This window comes from Hakea prostrata, chromosome 9, assembly GCF_041222555.1.
Source record: "Hakea prostrata isolate BN-2017 chromosome 9, UWA_Hpros_2, whole genome shotgun sequence".
Taxonomy (NCBI): Eukaryota; Viridiplantae; Streptophyta; class Magnoliopsida; order Proteales; family Proteaceae; genus Hakea; species Hakea prostrata.
This window is the reverse complement of record NC_142608.1, coordinates 32,128,889-32,146,231: the sequence shown is the minus strand read 5'-3', so window position 1 is coordinate 32,146,231 and position 17,343 is coordinate 32,128,889.

Here is a 17,343-nt window from a genome sequence, read left to right as displayed (position 1 = left end):
GGTCCAAACCTTCGAGGCGTTCGCATAAGCATGAGGCATAGAAGCCTATAAAGGTCTCGTCCGGGTGATGATTGTAGGTAGTAAAGCGCTTTGCTTATAACTGTTAATCATAGTTGGTGGGTCCCGCTACAATTTGAGTGATAGCCGGCCTTCCCAGGGTGTGTTGCCGGGTCCAAACCTTCGAGGCGTTCGCATAAGCATGAGGCATAGAAGCCTATAAAGGTCTCGTCCGGGTGATGATTGTAGGTAGTAAAGCGCTTTGCTTATAACTGTTAATCATAGTTGGTGGGTCCCGCTACAATTTGAGTGATAGCCGATAGGTGGCAGCAAGATGGTTATGTAGTAAAACCCTAAATAAGGAATTAGGGTTGAGGGAAAATATTATAAATAGAGGGATGGAATACCAAACAGATGACTGACAATAGAATACTCTTCTATGCTCTGCGAATTCTCTAAGCTAATCCTGAACCTCCATCACTGTAGTTCACCAATTTGGAAGCGTGGAAATAACATATAGAGTACATAAGATGAAAAAAGGGAAAAGGAACGCAAATAAGCACATCCGGTATCTAGATCCATTGCAGAATATCAATAAAGTAAAGGATCTAGAATTCTTCCTTTTATGATTTTGATTTACATTGGTATCCGAGCCAAGTTGGGGTTAGGGTCACCGGCAACGGCTGGTTTCATGTGTGTTGGTTGATTAATGATGAAAATCATGAGTTTTATTTTTACCATTTACATGAAATGAGTGTCAGATTTAATCCCTAACCAATTGCCTGGGCTCTACCTAATTTGGGGTATGAAATTTAATAAGAAGTTTCTTTTTTTTACCTTTATGTAGAAGGAAGTTTTAATCTTAAAAATAAAATTAAAAAAAGGAGTTCTTCATGACTGTCTTGATCACCGATTCCTTCATGTGAAGGATATTTTTCGGTGAGCCTTTTTTTTCCAAAAAAAAAAAAAAAAGATAAAAGAAGAGAGAGAGTATGATTCTCTCTTTCCTCTATTTATTATTATTATTTTTTTTTTTAAATTCAGATTTGGACTCCTAACCTCCTCTTTATATGGAAAGAGAGAGAGAGAGAGTGATCCCACGATCTTCCTGTGAAGTGTTTTATTTTTTTTTTAAATAATTCAATTTAAAAAAAAAAATTTGTTGCTAGAATGAAGTTTGAACCTCTAACTATGTAGTTGTCAACCACTTGTTCAAACCAACAGAAACTCTTCTAACATCATGTTTAGTCATAAAATTAAAAAGATATTAGCCTGGAGTTATTTATGAATAAATCTTTTTATGTTTTTGCATAAAATTTGTTTTTGTGCAATTTTTATGATCATTAGCTTAACTGCATAGTTTGTTATTGATGCGTTCAAAATCTGCTCAGCCCTTAGATCTCCTCGTGATGACCTGCAAAACGAAAGCGTCAGATGTGGCCCGACCGCGAGGGTCGGGAGTCCACCTCCGAAGGCTAAGTCAGTTGATGAACTTAATCACAAACAGCTCTGCTAGAAGCACGAGCTAAGGAATGAAGAACTGGGAAAGGTGATCTAGATCGTAAGCCGCTGATAGTTTAAGTCTATCAGTATGTATCTGAACCTGAGTCTCAGATTGTGTGTTTTTGATCCCCCTCACCTCGTATGGTAGTGAGGTTTATATAGAGTGTATCTTCGAATCTCCTTCGTTGGATGCACTTGAGCCTTCTTCGGGTAGTCGTTGGATCTTAACAGATAAATCCGTTGAGCAACAGACTTCTACTAGTTTGGACTAGTAAAGGACTCCTGAAATAACCTTTAGGTTATGTGATGATTATCCCTTCGATAATGATTAACCGCAGCCGTCAATTCGAGTCTGCTATCATTAGGGTAATTAACCTAATCCATAAGTAGGATTAGGGCGTGCTTGTAGCTGAATAAGTTTTCTTCCTCAGCAAGCCATCTTCTGGATCCGGTTCGCTCGGGAGCGAGTCGGTTCCCTCTGTCTCGACCGGGGTCGAGGGTCGAACCAGGTATGAACCCGGTCTGATCATAATTTCTCCATATCACGAGCCCCCGAGACCAAGCGTTCGGTCGATCCCGAGGGCTTGGTTTTTAACTGGGTTCTTCGTTAGGCGATAGACTCTGCGTGCTCCATTAAATGTCATATCACATTTAATGCGGTGGTCACTTTTCCTCGAGCGTTGTGAGGGTAAGGCCACGTGTCACCTTGCAGTCGATCTGTCGTGGCTCACGTAATCCAAGCGATGGTTTCCGAACGCCTGTTTCGAATTCGTGAGTTCAAACTTTCAAAACATCTTTCAATCTCGATCGTTGAGATTCCCGAACACTCGTGCGGGTGTTTTAAAAGCGGTTCGTTGTCTTCGTAGGTTTCATTCTTCCTGTCTGGAATTTGAACCTTTGTTGTTTGCTTCGCGCCTTCTTGCTCTCAAGCTTCTGCCTCACTGAATCAGTAAGTTTACTGGTCTTTTTCTTTTTGTAGTTTACTGAAACAAGTAATGGCGGACAATGGGGCTTCTCTGGTACCTGTGTTGGTATTAGTAGTGAGGCTTTTGCTTCTCCTGCTTCCGAACAGTCGGATAGTGATAACAAAACCCTAACTGTCCTTTGGCGCGAGTTTGCTGAAGTTTCTCAAAAAGGTTTAGAGAGAAAAACCGAAACTCCTCCTGCCTTCCTCGAGTCTGGATCTTCCAAGATTGTCGAGTCTTCTAGGTAGCCTCAAACTTCCAGGTCCGATGGTGGACCTGGCTCTGTTCCCTCCATTTATAATGAGGAAACCCTTCTTTCAGCCATCCAAGATTTTGATTTTCCTTCCTCTTATCGAAGTTAGGGCTCCCCTTTCGATGAGAGGGTTGATTCAACCCTTTCGAGTGAATTTTCTCTGTACATAGATGCACTGGAAAGCGGGGTTCGCTTTCCCTTTTTTAATCCTTTGTTCTCCGCAGTTCTGAATCATTGAGACATTTGTCCCGGAATGCTCCTTCCCAATAGCTGGTGTGTCACATCCTCCCAGCCGGTACCCTATCTGGCATACCCGAGAGTATGATCCACAGCCCGAAGATCAGGTATCGAGTAATCAACCTCCCACATAAACAATAACATAATCATGAACAATAATAATAAAAGTGCGGAAGATAAACCATAGATCCAAATAAGGAAAGAATGAATCATATATAAATCAGAGTACTAGATATAATCATAGTGTCTAAACAGAGATAAGTAAAGTGAGTCAAAATCCCACTCTACAACCAGCGGAAAAGTAGTTCTAAAAGAGAATAAGCAAGACAAAATCTAATCCCGATAGCAAGTACAATGGGTAACTAAATTGTTCTCCACTTTATAGACAACATCCCTATAAGTATAAATCTCATAAACAAGACAAGGGCGCTTCCACTCAATGGTCGGACTAAGCATCGTACGGAGCATAACCACTCGCGGGATCTTCAGTGTAATTGTTGTAACCGCAATCACCTTCTTGGAGATATGCCTCTCCTTGCGCTTCTTCATAGGGGCCGTCATAATATTCAGTACCTGCAGAATAGTCTAACAAACATTGTACAATAAAGGAATGAGTTTCAAAGAAACTCGGTAAAGCGATTAAATCCATAATAACATAAATGGCAGGATTTCAGAACAAACATAAATGCAATATGGTATGAGACAAGCAATGAATGGATGAATCTAACTCTATATATGATGGTCTCTATTGGCAGACATGCTTTAAGTCATAGCACCGTACTTCTTTAGGAAGGTCTCAATCACTCATCATCAGTTGGTAATGGGTCCGGCATCCCTCGGGACATTCCATGGCTGGGGGTATAGGTCACCACTCTCTCACATCACCATTGGTCTAAGTACCGGCGCATGTCGTAAAGCCTAGCCAAATTCAAGTCTTCTACTTAGTTACATCAAGTCAGATCCAGATACATTCATTCCTCGTCCCTGACGATCCTTTCCGGTATCCTTCACACTAGAGTCCTCATAGTCCCCGACTACGGACTCATCAACCCTATTGATCATCCACATATAGTAAACGGGAAGCTCTCACGTCCTCTCACGGGTTGGTTACCGGTCTTGAGCGCCCGTGAGCCCAAGTCTAACCATATGCAACCCTACCAATAAATGGCCCCCACAATGTGATTCCTATCCTCTCACGGGTTGGTTACCGGTCTTGAGCGCCCATGAATCCCCATTGCTACCACGGGTCGTTCGGTCTCAACACCCCTCCGATTAGGGTCTGACATAATAGGACATCCTAGCCAAACACTACTAGACAATCCTAGATATGTCATCCAACAGTTTAGGAAGGTGTCCAGAGGGCATCTCCGGAAACATCCCATAATATTCCCATAGTAGTCCAAGGACAGAAGTGTCAAAAGGACAACTCTCCTTTCCAAACCATACTTAAGCATACACATGCATCAATTCATATCATCACATATATGGTAACTTCATATATGGAAAGAAATCAATAATTACAATCACTTTGTATATAATTGGTAAGTAAATCATACATGAGTCAATTCAATATGAATAAGTAACGCTACTGATATCAAGATAGTACCACAGTAGTATAACATTATAAGAATCTAATTAAAGAAATAAATTAACAAGATTCAAATATAGAAACTAAGATATGCAATTTATGTTGTTAAAGAAGTAACCATCCTTACCTTTTATAACTCGCAAAGGAATCCTAAGAAATCAAGTAAGATCTTGGCAAACTTGAGAAGAAGGTCCTAAACAAGCGTATACAACATATTAGGAAAGATCCCTAACAGAAAAGATACCAAAACATCCAACACGGACCAATTCCGAGTTGCTTGTACTCATTGGTCGAGTGGATTGGTCGACTGGTCGATCGACCAATCGATCGACCAATGCGAGACGATAGCCTAAAAAAAACAGAGTTTTAAGATATAAAATCCGAATTTGGTGGTTCAAAAGGGTACTAATCAAGGGGTAAACTACATCAGTAGTATCCTAACATATAGGGGACCTCAAAACACTAATCGAATCAAGCCATCAAGATCCAAATTAGGAAACAAAAAGTTACCATAATTAGATCAACCATGGATCTTGAAGAATTCAAGATAGAAATCAAAGACAAGAACAATAGGAGAATGGATCATTGCTTCGGGTAAAGGTATCATGAAAAGCATACTTAGATCTTCAAGAAAATAGACCTAAGAGCATAAATCTAAATAAGGAAACAAAACCTACCATATATGTAACTATCATGATTTATGAAGAAAACATGGTATGGTAGAAGAGAAACAACTAGAGATTGATAGATCATGGATCATGAAAAGAAAACACAACAATTGACTACTAACATGATCAATATAGAAGATCCAAGGAGATCGAATTCAAATCGGAAGTTAAACAAAGACTAGATCATGGTTTGATCATGATTCCTTCAAAAGCTTGCAATGATCATGGTTAAGATCATTGTTTTAGCCATAAATCCTTAGGATGATCATGAGAGACAAGTCCAGAGATGTTTGCAACAGAGAATGCAGCATCTCCTCTCTGTCTCAACTCAAAAAGGAAAGAAAACAGAGATGGAGGAGAAGAAGAGAGTGTAGACATACCTTTGATGCAAAAGGAAGAGTTTTGACGAAGATCCGTCAAGAAAATCACCAAGGATGCAAGGGAGATGACTTGCAAAGGTCTTTGGTTCGTTCCAAAGAGTTTGGAGGCAGCAAATACGAAGTAGACTCGAGATTGGACTTAAATAGAGCAAGCAAGACCTAATTGCCAAAGACAGCACCCATTGGTCGAGTGGATTGGTCGACTGGTCCGATCGACCAATCGATCAACCAATGCGAACAACAATTCCAAAACAGGGAATTGAAGGCCCAGATCAAATCCAATCCTAAAGGGGTTTTGCACAAATATCAAGTGACTTACCTAATAGGTAGAAAAATGCCTTCAAACCAAGATAGAGAGCACTCCAAGTCCATCAACTAATCCGATCTTCATCAAGATTCAGTTTCCGTAAATAGAACTTCATCATCAACTCTCATGGATTCAAAGCCAGACACCAAGTCCTCCACCGGGATGGCCCAAAGCTGACTTCTTACTTTACTTCGGGTCACTTGGACCTACAAATAACAAGGTTTCCGGGTCAAGGTTAGGGTTGGGTTTTACATTCTCCCCCCCTTAAAGAAATTTCGTCCTCGAAATTGAAAGCGTACTGTGCTTCCAAAGAGGTAAGGAAACTTCTCCTTCATGTCTTCTTCCTTCTCCCAAGAAGCTTCTTCGGGGTATGGTTCTTCCACCGAATCTTCACCAAAGGGATGGTGCGATTCCTGTTGCTTGTCCTTCCTATCCAAGATTTCGGCCGGTTCTTCATTGTAGGTCAAATCAGCACTAAGTCCTTCAGGTGCTTGCTGCAAAATGATTTCCGGATTCTCTATGTATTTTCGGAGCATCGAAATATGAAACACATTGTGAACACCAGCAAGAGGCGGAGGTAATGCTAATCGATACGCAACAGGTCCAACCTTTTCCAAAATCTCGAAAGGTCCAATGAAACGAGGGCTAAGCTTTCCCTTAACATTGAATCTCATCACACCCTTCATTGGTGAAACCTTGAGAAAGACTTTCTCTCCAACTTGAAATTCCAAATCGGTCCTTCTCTTATCAAGCATAAGATTTCTGTCTTGACTGGCGGACTTAATCCTTTCTCTTATCATATCTACCATAGCACTCGTAGCTTCAATCATTTCGGGACCTAAGACTTTTCTTTCACCTGTCTCGATCCAAGTACAAAGGTGTCCTACAAGTACTGCCATACAAAGCCTTGAATGGAGCCATGCCTATTGTTGCTTGATAAGCTGTTGTTATAGGCAAACTCAACCAAAGCTAGGTGTTCATCCCAATTACCACCCATATCCACCACACAAGATCCGAGCATGTCTTCCAATGTCTGAATTGTCCGCTCGGATTGTCCATCGGACTGTGGATGATGAGCTGTACTCAAGTTCAATTGGGTTCCTAAGGCCTTCTGCAAACTATTCCAAAACCTTGAGGTGAACCTAGGATCACGATCCGAAACAATACTCAATGGCACACCATGCGGACGAACCACATTATCCACGTAAAGCCTTGCTAGCTTATCCGAGGTATGAGTGATCTTCATAGGAATGAAGTGGGCTGATTTGGTCAACCTATCAACAATCACCCACACGGTGTCATTGCCTTTACTTGTCCGAGGCAAGCTAGTCACAAAGTCCATAGAGATATCCTCCCACTTCCAACTAGGAATAGGAAGAGGTTGAAGTAATCCAGATGGGGGTTGTCGAACGGCTTTCACACGTTGGCAAGTCTCACACTTGGCAACAAAATCATCAACATCAGCCTTGAGACCAATCCACCAAAAATGTTCCTTCAAGTCCTTGTACATCTTGGTGCTTCCCGGGTGTATAGTAAAGACCGATCGGTGTGCTTCCTTCAATATTTCTTTCTTAACTTCTTCGTTTGCGAGCACGCACAGTCTTCCTCTAAACAATAAAGCACCATCCATGGATATACCAAAGTCGGGGTCCGATTCAGGATTCGAAGAAATCTTCTCAACTTTGATCAAAAGCTCTTGATCGGAACTCTGCAGAGCAACAATCTTATCTCTAAGACCAGATCTTGCCGTCATGGCGAAAGAATAAAATCAGAATTCTCGGGGACAATTTCCAAATCAAAACTCTCAATAGAAGACCACAATGGTAAACTCAAAGCATTCAAATCCAAAGTCTTCTTCCTGGTTCTTCCTACTAAGAGCATCAAGCAACAACGTTTGCTTTCCCAGGGTGATCTTGAATATCACAATCATAATCGGAGACTAGTTCCAACCATCTCCTTTGTCTCATGTTCAACTCCTTTTGGGTGAAGAAGTATTTCAAACTCTTATGATCCGTGAAAATGGCAATCTTCTCACCGTAGAGGTAATGTCTCCAAATCTTCAAAGCAAAGACAACAGCGGCAAGTTCTAGATCGTGAGTGGGGTAATTCCGCTCATAATCTTTCAATTGCCGAGAAGCATAGGCTACGACCTTGCCATGTTGCATCAGTATGCAACCCAATCCAATCTTTGACGCATCGGTATAAACTGTCATACCACCGGAACTATCAGGTATAGTCAAAACCGGGGCACTTGTCAATCTATCTTTCAACTCTTGGAAATTCTTCTCACAGGCGTCAGACCAAACAAACTTTTCTTCTTTCCTGGTCAACTTAGTCATAGGAGCAGCCAACCGAGAAAAATTCTCAATAAACCTTCTGTAGTAACCCGCCAATCCAAGAAAACTTCTTATTTCCGTTACCGACTTCGGTCTTTCCCAATCCGCCACAGCTTGAACCTTTTCAGGATCGACACGAATACCTTCGGCTGAAACCACATGGCCAAGGAATACTACTCTCTTAAGCCAGAAATTACACTTGCTAAACTTAGCGAACAACTTCTTTTCTCGCAACCTTTGCAAAGTGAAACTTAGATGACTCGCATGCTCTTCTTCGCTCTTCGAATAGATCAAGATGTCATCAATGAAAACAATCACAAACTTATCAAGCACATCGTGAAATACTCGGTTCATGAGGTCCATGAACACCGCAGGAGCATTGGTCAATCCGAAGGGCATGACTCTAAACTCGTAGTGACCATACCGCGTTCGGAAAGCTGTCTTGAAGATATCACTAGACTTCACTTTCAATTGGTGATATCCGGATCTTAAGTCAATCTTTGAGAACACAACTGCACCCTTCAACCGATCGAAGAGATCATCAATTACGGGCAGCGGGTATCTATTCTTGATAGTCGGCTTATTCAACTCACGGTAGTCGATGCACAAGCGCATACTACCGTCTTTCTTCTTGACAAACAAGACCGGAGCTCCCCAAGGGGATACACTAGGCTGTACGAAACCTCTATCAATGAGCTCATTCAACTGATTTTGCAACTCTTTCAACTCGGTAGGAGCCATCCTATACGGAGCTTTAGATACCGGAGCGGCACCGGGGACGAGATCAATAGAAAACTCGACATCCTTGTCTGGAGGCACTCCCGATAGATCATCAGGGAAGACATCAACAAAGTCACAGACAACCCTGACTTCATCGACTCTTTTCTCCACTTTACCCTTGCCTTCGGATGAAGCATCATCCACTAGGGCATAGACTTGCATCGGTCGGACAGCACCTTCTTAAAAACCCTTCTCTTTTCACCCTGAAATTCTAAGACCGGACATCCACAAATATGGAACTGAATCTTCTTTGAGGAACAAAGGAACACAGCTTTGTGGGCTGTTAACCAATCAATTCCCAAAATAACATCGAAGTCCTTCATATCAAGAATTACAAAATTGGCTTCCGAGTTCTTCTCACCAATCAACACAGGACATTTAGATAACCCCTTATCTAGTTTCACAATAGGACCAGTAGGTGTACTAATCAATAAACAACTAAACAACTTCTCAGGGATTAGGTTAGTCTTCTTGATGAATGCAGATGACATGAACGAATGAGATGCACCTGTATCAAATAAGACAAATGCATAAATAGAAGCAACTAACAATGTACCCGTAATCACTTCATGGCTTGGATCCTGCTCAAGCCTTGAAATACTGAAAACTCTACCGAGGGAGGAGCGGGACCACTCTTCACCACTGGAGCAGGCTGCTGGACAGGCCGCTTCGGACAGGCACGAGCGAAATGACCAGCTTGCTTGTAGTAGAAGCAAATAGGATTGCTGGGTCCAACCGGGGTGGCTGCAACAGAGGGCTTCGAACAAAAGGCCTAGCACTTGCACTTGCTGGTGGTCGGTTTCCGCCATCTTGTCTAAACCGGCCGGGCTGCTGAAAACCCGAGTTCGACCTACACTCTTAGGCTGAAAGGTAGGAGTGGGGTAGGGTGTAGGTCTCACAAAACGCCGATCATTACGATCCACCAAACCGGGGTTCCTTGGCTGCCAGGGGCTTTTGCACACGTGCACTTTCCTTCTCTGTTTCTTCCAATTTCTTCGAGTTCTCGCACCACTTGAGCATAGCTCACTATAGGCTGGACCTGTGAGGTAAGCTTTAATGGCGGGCGCAGTCCTTTGAAGAACTTCTTCGCTTTGGCGAGGTCAACCTTCGAGAGAATCCGGAGCAAAGAAATGAAGCTCCTCGAACTTCGTTGGTACTCCAACACGAGACAGAGATCCTTGTGTAAGAACCATGAACTCAGCTTCCTTCGCATCTTTCACCGCCTCGGGAAAGTAATTCATACAAAAAGCCTCTTTGAACAACTCCCAAGTTACAACTCCTGCATGCAAACCTTCCAAAAGCAGGCCGAGTGGAGATCCACCATGCATCGGCTTCTTGTTGCAACTTCGTTCAGCAAAACGAGATCTTCCGAGCTTCCGAGCATTGCGGATGTCGGAAAGCCTTCTCCAACTCACGAAGCCACTTGTTAGGAAACAAGGGGTCCTTGGTAACTCCAGTGAAAGTGGGTACTTGCATCTTCAGAAAACTCTCCATCAGGCGAGTATGAGGAGTTCCAGCTAAACCTCCCGCATTCAGGACTGCGGCATGAGGATTCACATTAGCACCAGCTCGAGTCTCATTATGCAGAGTCATGAAACCCACCAACATCTGGTTGAACTGAGCTGCTTGCTGCTGCATCATATTGCCCATAATATTGGCAATATCTCGGAAACTTCCAACATTCGGGGCACCGGGTATCTCATGGGTACCCTGATCGACATTAGGTTTCTCACCACCTCCATGAGGTATTTCACCACCTCCCTGAGGTATTTCACCACCTCCTTGACCACTGGATTCACCACGCCCACTTCTCAGAGTAACCATTCTGCAAAACTGAGAACATCAAAATACCGAATTTCGAAGTTTCAACAAAAACCACAAGTCCAAATGATTTGAAAACTTAAATCATGCTCAAATATATCCATATAGTCATCAAACAATAATCCATAAGGCAAAAATCACATTTTCCAAAAATTCAACAGCAAATGAGGTCTCTGTGACCATTGGTCGAGTGATTGGTCGATTGACCACCTGATCGACCAATGCAGACAGAATGCGAAAATTCGCATTATAAGCCTCATTTCCACATTCCAACTTCATTTTATCTTCTTTCAAAGGTGAGAGAGCTCTATGGAAAGTCTCCAAAGGTTCTCACAAGTGTTCTTGAGGTGTTTTGGTGCTTCAACAACAACACAACAACACACAATCATCACAAACAAGGTAAATCTCTCATTCTTTCTTCCATTTTCATCTTCTCATGCTTGCATTTCAATCAAAACCATGCTTTGCTTGTATCCAATGCTAGAAATCATGCTTAGGAATGCTTAGAAACATATTCCCTAGGTTTTAAACACAATGCCATGCATAGACAACAAGTTCTAACATATTGGTGTTCATCTCGCAACGTTTTCATACCGAAATCGTTATCTTTAGAAAAATTTCGTTTTCTCTCAAACTGCTTGAAATTTTTGCACGAGATCAAATGCTACATGCTCAAGATGATATTGTAGATAGGTCCATAAAATTTGATTAAACCAATTTCAACTTTTCAAAAATCAAATTTTGACCTAAATTGCAAAATCCCCAAATTTCCTTCTTGCTGAATTTTTCGCTTTAATCCAAGTTTTCGATCGATTTTCTTCAAACAAACTTCATAGACATGAAATTCCAAGTATTGCGCACATGCTAGTATGTTCAAATCAAATTTCCCCCAAATTTGAAATTTTCCGAAAAATTACGAAAATACCCTTTTGGCTCAAATCTTAAGGTAGCACTAATCTGAATTGTCTCTTGTCTCTTTCACGGATACACACTATGCGAGAGGGGAGGGCGCGAGGACGAGGTAGAGGTCGTGGTCGCATTGTAGGGGCACTTAGGGGGCAGAGGTCGGGTTCCTTCGAGCCTAGACGGGAGGTTAGGAGACCGGACATGTTCGACACACCTCGGGCCGAGTTCTTGTACGAGGCCTACTTCGATTCTCGTAATATTGAGATGGGACGTCTACTTCACCTACGCCAGCTCGAGTCTTTAGGATTCGGCAAAGATTCGACACGTTGCGGTGGACTCATCTCTTCACCGAGGATCTGCCGGTATACCGGAGCTAGTGAGGTTGTTCTTCGACAACCTTACCTATACGAGAGGAGGCTCGAGGTCAAGGACATCCACTTAGACTTGTCCTAAGGAGCAGGGGTCTTCCGGACTCAAATTCGCTTTTCCACCCGAGCACCGGCTGAGATCTTGCGGGTTCCTTACTATCCACGGCGGTGTGTGTGGATACCTGCGGAGCAGATCTGGACAGCCATCCGATGCCGTACGAGCTTCGCGAGATATGCTCTACGCTATGGGATAGTCGTCGATGCTTCACTCCGTGGACCAGCGGACGGATGACGGATTCTGCACGGATTATCGGTCGCATAGTCGGCCGAAACATTATGCCGAAGGCCGGACATCACCATTGGGTCACGGTGATGGAGGCCTTAGTCATCTACCGCATCTACATGGGCTTCGAGATCGATCTCTCCTACATCATTCAGCGAGATCATGCTTGGACTTGGTTCTGCGGCCTAGCATGCGGAACCTTTGCTATGGGAGGCTACCGACCTTGATCTTCGGGCATTTCGGGGTGAGTTTTGAGGATACACCGGTGGACACCGGTTCCACGGGGATACTCTATCGGGACTCGGACCATTCGTCGGATGAGACTGCAGCGATCGAGAGATCTCCCGGTCCGGAGGGTGAGGATGATGAGGAGTCGGAGGATGAGGATCGGAGTCGGAGGATGGAGGAGAGGATATCGGTCCCGATAGTGATGATCGGGCGGGAGATTATACGGATATGCAGGAGGGCCGAGCCGGTGCATCACGAGTTTCCTTCATCACACTTCGAGGCGGGTGGCCCTTCACATGCGGTTCCGGAGACTTCAGATCTTGGGGCACGGATGAGATCGATGACTTCCATGCTAGAGAGGATGGAGGTCGGACGGAGCAGATGTACGAGAGGATGGAGTCACGACGGGATAGGATAGAGCATCGGGTGACTCAGCTAGCGGAGGAGTTCAGGAGCATACGAGAGATCGAGAAGATCACCTAGATAGACTGTACCCTAGGATTTTCATTTATGCATTTCGGATGTAATCGTTGTAAAAGCTTTTGAAATTAATGAAGTTCATTTTGTTTCACTTAATTATTGTATATTATGCACCTTTCTTTTCTTTGCATTTGTGACATTTGTTTAAGTATAATTATGGTATGTTATTCGGAAATGTTCTATTATGCTTCATAGGTTAAGTTTCTAATCCAAGTGTTCTATTATTCACTTCTAAGAGTAGAAGAGTCATTTCAGATCAATGACTCAGGAATGTTCAGTTATTGTCTTTTGTGGTTAGGATTTCCTCGAACCTTGGGCTCTGATACCAATCTGTCACATCCTCCTAGCCGGTACCCTATCTGGCATACCTGAGAGTGTGATCCACAGCCCGAAGATCAGGTATCGAGTAATCAACCTCCCACATAAACAATAACATAATCATGAACAATAATAATAAAAGTGCGGAAGATAAACCATAGATCCAAATAAGGAAAGAATGAATCATATATAAATCAGAGTACTAGATATAATCATAGTGTCTAAAACAGATAAGTAAAGTGAGTCAAAATCCCACTCTACAACCAGCGGAAAAGTAGTTCTAAAAGAGAATAAGCAAGACAAAATCTAATCCCAGTAGCAAGTACAATGGGTAACTAAATTGTTCTCCACTTTATAGACAACATCCCTATAAGTATAAATCTCATAAACAGCACAAGGGCGCTTCCACTCAATGGTCGGACTAAGCATCGTACGGAGCATAACCACTCGCGGGATCTTCAGTGTAATTGTTGTAACCGCAATCACCTTCTTGGAGATATGCCTCTCCTTGCGCTTCTTCATAGGGGCCGTCATAATATTCAGTACCTGCAGAATAGTCTAACAAACATTGTACAATAAAGGAATGAGTTTCAAAGAAACTCAGTAAGGCAGTTAAATCCATAATAACATAAATGGCAGGATTTCAGAACAAACATAAATGCAATATGGTATGAGACAAGCAATGAATGGATGAATCTAACTCTATATATGATGGTCTCTATTGGCAGACATGCTTTAAGTCATAGCACCGTACTTCTTTAGGAAGGTCTCAATCACTCATCATCAGTTGGTAATGGGTCCGGCATCCCTCGGGACATTCCATGGCTGGGGGTATAGGTCACCACTCTCTCACATCACCATTGGTCTAAGTACCGGCGCATGTCAGGGTAAAGCCTAACCAAATGCAAGTCTTCTACTTAGTTACATCAAGTCAGATCCGGATACGTCCATTCCTCGTCCCTGACGATCCTTTCCGGTATCCTTCACACTAGAGTCCTCATAGTCCCTGACTACGGACTCATCAACCCTACTGGTTATCCACATATAGTAAACGGGAAGCTCTCACGTCCCCTCACGGGTTGGTTACCGGTCTTGAGCGCCCGTGAGCCCAAGTCTATCCATATGCAACCCTACCAATAAATGGCCCCCACAATGTGATTCCTGTCCTCTCACGGGTTGGTTACCGGTCTTGAGCGCCCATGAATCCCCATTGCTACCACGGGTCGTTCGGTCTCAACACCCCTCCGATTAGGGTCTGACATAACAGGACATCCTAGCCAAACACTACTAGACAATCCTAGATATGTCATCCAACAGTTTAGGAAGGTGTCCAGAGGGCATCTCCGGAAACATCCCATAATATTCCCGTAGTAGTCCAAGGACAGAAGTGTCAAAAGGACAACTCTCCTTTCCAAACCATACTTAAGCATACACATGCATCAATTCATATCATCACATATATGGTAACTTCATATATGGAAAGAAATCAATAATTACAATCACTTTGTATATAATTGGTAAGTAAATCATACATGAGTCAATTCAATATGAATAAGTAACGCTACTGATATCAAGATAGTACCACAGTAGTATAACATTATAAGAATCTAATTAAAGAAATAAATTAACAAGATTCAAACATAGAAACTAAGATATGCAATTTATGTTGTTAAAGAAGTAACCATCCTTACCTTTTATAACTCGCAAAGGAATCCTAAGAAATCAAGTAAGATCTTGGCAAACTTGAGAAGAAGGTCCTAAACAAGCGTATACAACATATTAGGAAAGATCCCTAACAGAAAAGATACCAAAACATCCAACACAGACCAATTCTGGAGTTGCTGTACTCATTGGTCGAGTGGATTGGTCGACTGGTCAGTCGACCAATGCGACACGATAGCCCTAAAAAAAACAGAGTTTTAAGATATAAAATCCGAATTTGGTGGTTCAAAAGGTACTAATCAAGGGGTAAACTACATCAGTAGTATCCTAACATATAGGGGACCTCAAAACACTAATCGAATCAAGCCATCAAGATCCAAATTAGGAAACAAAAAGTTACCATAATTAGATCAACCATGGATCTTGAAGAATTCAAGATAGAAATCAAAGACAAGAACAATAGGAGAATGGATCATTGCTTCAGGTAAAGGTATCATGAAAAGCATACTTAGATCTTCAAGAAAATAGACCTAAGAGCATAAATCTAAATAAGGAAACAAAACCTACCATATATGTAACTATCATGATTCATGAAGAAAACATGGTATGGTAGAAGAGAAACAACTAGAGATTGATAGATCATGGATCATGAAAAGAAAACACAGCAATTGACTACTAACATGATCAATATAGAAGATCCAAGGAGATCAGAATTCAAATCAGAAGTTAAACAAAGACTAGATCATGGTTTGATCATGATTCCTTCAAAAGCTTGCAATGATCATGGTTAAGATCATTGTTTTAGCCATAAATCCTTAGGATGATCATGAGAGACAAGTCCAGAGATGTTTGCAACAGAGAATGCAGCATCTCCTCTACTGTCTCAACTCAAAAAGAAAGAAAAAACAGAGATGGAGGAGAAGAAGAGAGTGTAGACATACCTTTGATGCAAAAGGAAGAGTTTTGACGAAGATCCGTCAAGAAAATCACCAAGGATGCAAGGGAGATGACTTGCAGAGGTCTTTGGTTCGTTCCAAAGAGTTTGGAGGCAGCAAATACGAAGTAGACTCGAGATTGGACTTAAATAGAGCAAGCAAGACCTAATTGCCAAAGATAGCACCCATTGGTTGAGTGGATTGGTCGACTGGTCCAGTCGACCAATCAGTCGACCAATGCAGACAACAATTCCAAAACAGGGATATGAAGGCCCAGATCAAATCCAATCCTAAAGGGGTTTTGCACACATATCAAGTGACTTACCTAATAGGTGGAAAAATGCCTTCAAACCAAGATAGAGAGCACTCCAAGTCCATCAACTAATCCGATCTTTATCAAGATTCAGTTTCCATAAATAGAACTTCATCATCAACTCTCATGGATTCAAAGCCAGACACCAAGTCCTCCACTGGGATGGCCCAAAGCTGACTTCTTACTTAACTTCGGGTCACTGGACCTACAAATAACAAGGTTTCCGGGTCAAGGTTAGGGCTGGGTTTTACATGGCGTCTCATCGTCGGTTTCTTGGGTTTGTGTTTTGAACTTGGCATTACGCCATCTCTTTCTCTCTTTGTACATTTTCATGTTCTTTCTATCTCTCATCCTCCCGGATGGGTTTTTCTGCCCAAACACAATAAGGCTTAACTTGATTGGAGGGGCAGCATCCTTGCCAAAGGAACTTGCCCTTCTAACCACAAAAGATGGCGCGAACGATACTTTTTCGTCAAAACGCCTCCATCAGATCTTAACTTCCCAACCGCCTGGAGGCGGTGTACTTCTTCTTCCGAGAATAACCGAGGCCTCCCCTTATCCAAAGAAGACGAGGCAGCCGTCAGGAAGATCAAATCCATTCCATGGTATCAAGAAATACATGGACTTGAGGTGGAGTGTAACTCCATTCTTCAGTACTAGGGCTTGGCTCATTGTGAGCTTCTAACCATCATCCTTTAATTTTACTGAAGTGATATGTCTTTAATTCTGACCCTTGTTCTTCTTCGCAGTGCCTTCAAGAGTGAAACCCGAGAACCTGCAAGTGAAGGCCGCTAGGGCCGTTGCGACAGCCGAGCAACAATCACCCAGAGCCTTGACCGTAGATCAAGAGGCTTCTGCTCCCTCTCCCGACCCCTCTTATAGGGGTATCAGGAATATCAGGCCCGTGGCTGATGCTTCGGGTAAAGGGAAGAAGCCAATGGTGGAGAGGTCCAATGTCTCCTCCTCCGCCTGAACCAAAAGGAGGCATGATACAATTGATGCTTCCTGCCATAAA